This window comes from Arabidopsis thaliana (assembly GCF_000001735.4).
Source record: "Arabidopsis thaliana chromosome 1 sequence".
Classification (NCBI taxonomy): Eukaryota; Viridiplantae; Streptophyta; class Magnoliopsida; order Brassicales; family Brassicaceae; genus Arabidopsis; species Arabidopsis thaliana.
Window position 1 is genome coordinate 14,350,413 of NC_003070.9, and position 3,195 is coordinate 14,353,607.

Sequence of the window (3,195 nt, forward strand, 5' to 3'; positions counted from 1 at the left end):
CAAGTTGGCGCCGTTGCCGGGGACCAATTGCGTTACCTAAGGATTTAGGATTAGTTTCTAGTCTAAAGCATTTTTATTTACTGTTACTGATATTCATTTCCGTGTTTTCTTTGGCGTTTTCAGGTGTATGACCCGTAGCAAAGGCTCATCACATCTAGTAAACTACCACGAGGATATCAGAAGGTTTGAAAGAGAGAACAAGAAAATAAACAGTTAGCGGTTCAGAGAGAAGTTGAGATGGCTAATGTTGTTGATGATGATGGAATCCAATTTGAAGGAGAACATCATGGAGTGTTTCAGGATCCACCACCTCCTGATGGAAATCTTCCTGCTGATGGTGGAAACGCTGCGAACGCAGCTGCTGCCAACGCTGCCCGTGTAGCTGCTGCTAATGCTGCTCGTGCAGCTGCGCTGAATGCTAGGCCTGCGCCTGCTCGACAAACTCTGAGAGATCATGATGCTCCCAATATTGAATTTTTCAGAGACAGGAACCAACAGCTCCCTATCAACATGAATGATTTTGAGATCAAGACCGGGTTGTTGGCCCTTGTGAAGCAGAATCAGTTTCACGGTCATTCCTCTGAGAATCCTGTCTATCACTTGGATAATGTTGAAGATATTTGTGGGACAACGAGAATGAATGGAGTGCCAGATGACATTATCAAATGCAGACTGTTTATATTCTCTTTGGCAGACAAAGCCCACCGCTGGTTGAAGTCACTAGATCTTGTAAATCTGAGAAGTTGGGAAGACTACAAAGCTGCATTTTTGGGACAGTATTTCACGCAGTCAAGGATATCTATTCTAAGGAATAAGATCAGTAGCTTCCAACAGGGAGTCACAGAGTCATTCCATGAAGCTTGGGAGAGGTTTAAGGATTACTACAGGGAGTGTCCTCATCATGGGTTTCCACGGGCTACATTGATCAGCACTTTCTATCGGGGAGTTAACAAGGCCTACAAGATGGCATTAGACACTGCTAGGAATGGGGACTAAATGACCAAGACTGAAATTGAGGCTACAGAGCTAATTGAGAACTTTGCAGCTAGCAACAACAACCACAATGTTGACTATGACAGGTCTAATAGAGGTGGAGGAGGAGAGTCGAAACAGTTTGCTGAGCTGTCAGCTAAGGTTGAGCAACTTCTGAGGAGAGACCAAAAAGTTGTCAATTTTTGTGAGGATTCCAGCAAAGGTATGGTGCATCAAGAGTACAGCGAGATGGTTCTGAAGATCTAGAAGCAGAGATGAACTTTGTGAATGGGTATGGAAACTATCAGAATAGAGGGTTCAACCAGAACTACAAGAACCATCCCAACCTTTCTTACAGGAGTACTAATGTTGAAAATCCTCAGGATCAGGTGTATCCAACTAAGGTAGGCTCACAAGGTCAGAAATTTCAGCCCAACGGATTTCAGAATAAAGGGAACTATAAATGACAATTCCAATCTCCAGCAGGTACCGGTCATGCGTCTTCATCTGGAGATAATGAGATGAAATTGATGATGCAGCAGATTCTTGAAGGTCAGAAGAAGAATGCTGCTGACATCAATCTAAAGGTGGGTAGCATGTACAATGATCTCAATGGGAAGTTCGCAACACTATCCACACATGTCAAGATTCTTGAGAATTAGGTCTCTCAGATTGTTTCTGCCTCTATGCGACCAACTGGTGCTCATTCTGGAAAAGTCGAACCCAAGGGAAAGGAACAATGTTATGCTATTATGATCCAGGAAGAGCCTAGAGATATTGATGTCGCCAAACAGGTGGAAACTAATGCTGTTGTGGTTGAGACACTTGTGGAGGACAAGATTGCAGAGGATGATGAACCTATATCTGTGGAGCCGCCACCTTATGTCCCTAAGCTACCATTTCCAGGCCGTGAGAGACAGATTTAGAAGCAGAAAGAGTATGCACGTTTTGAAGAGATCATGAAACAGTTGTATATTAGACTCCCTTTCTTACAGTTGGTTCTCCATGTTCCAAGCTACAGAAGTTACTTGAAGGATATTTTGTTTAACAAGAGGAGCATTGAGGAAGGAGTTAAACTAATTTTCAAAGGAGAAGAGTACGCTCGGCTAGTGGAGTCTCAGAGACAACAGAAGAAAGCTCAGCTCACTGATGTAGTAGAGGTGTTAGCAGGGAAAGAGATAGTCAGCACTTGTAGTGCAATCCCTTCAACTACTATTCCCGAGAAACTCGGTGACCTAGGGAGTTTTGTTTTATCTTGCCGGATTGGAAAGTCTGTGTTGGATAGATGTCTTTGTGATTTGGGAGCTGGAGTTAATTTGATATCTCTTTCTGTGTCAAAACGCCTAGGTATCACCAATTGCAAGCCGTCAAGGATCTCTATGATTCTAACAGATCGCTCTGTGCGATTTCCAGTCGGTTTGGCGGAGAATGTGCATGTTAGAGTTGGAAACTTTTACATCCCTACTGATTTTGTTGTCCTTGAACTTGATAAGGAACCACATGATCCTCTCATTCTTGGTAGGCCATTCCTAAACACTGCTGGAGCTATAATTGATGTGAGAAGAAACACAATTAACCTGCAGATTGGAGACTATGCTTTGGAGTTTGACATGAAGGGGACAAAGAAAAATCCCACCATTGAAGGTCATGCATTTTATGTAGACACAAAAGATGAGTCTGGTGCTGAATGTGTAAGGATTGCATTGAGTTGAGTGATGTCAAGGAAGTCCAGGATGGAGACACAAAAGATGCTCATGTGACCTTGATACCACTACAGCGTGTAGGAGACACCATTGAGTATAAGGTGCAGTGTAAGGGAACTTCGAAACCTTTTTCCAAAGCTAGAAGCATTCTCACTTCGGAGTGGAAAGAAAAAGGTAGAAAAGCTGTGAAAAAGTTGTCGGTAAGGTTCTAAGGATGAAGTTGACTAATTGGGGACCTTGTTTCGAAGCAAGTTCCCGCACTCGTGCCCATTGATTAACAAGAATCCGGTCAAGTTAGTGACATTAAACAAGCGCTTCGTGGGAGGCAACCCACAAGGTATTGTACATAATTTCTTTTCCTTCTTTCATTTTCTTTGATTTTGGTTTGTTTCGCTCCGATGTGGAGTTTAGACTTATCGACTCAACAGTCGATAGAGTCTCTATATTTGACGGTGGTGTGAGATTGTTTTTGAGTGCAGAAACCCGCCAGGTTGGGATCGATCGATCCTAACATTGGATC

The 3,195-nt window shown here is 43.1% G+C and overlaps 1 pseudogene across 1 annotated transcript; it reads left to right on the forward strand.

Annotated features, from left to right (window-relative positions):
* Positions 1-237: 237 nt before the first annotated feature.
* On the forward strand, positions 238-2,886 carry AT1G38221 (annotated as a pseudogene; the record flags this gene model as incomplete). The annotated part of the gene is made up of 1 exon: positions 238-2,886.
* Between the last annotated feature and the right edge of the window lie 309 nt (positions 2,887-3,195).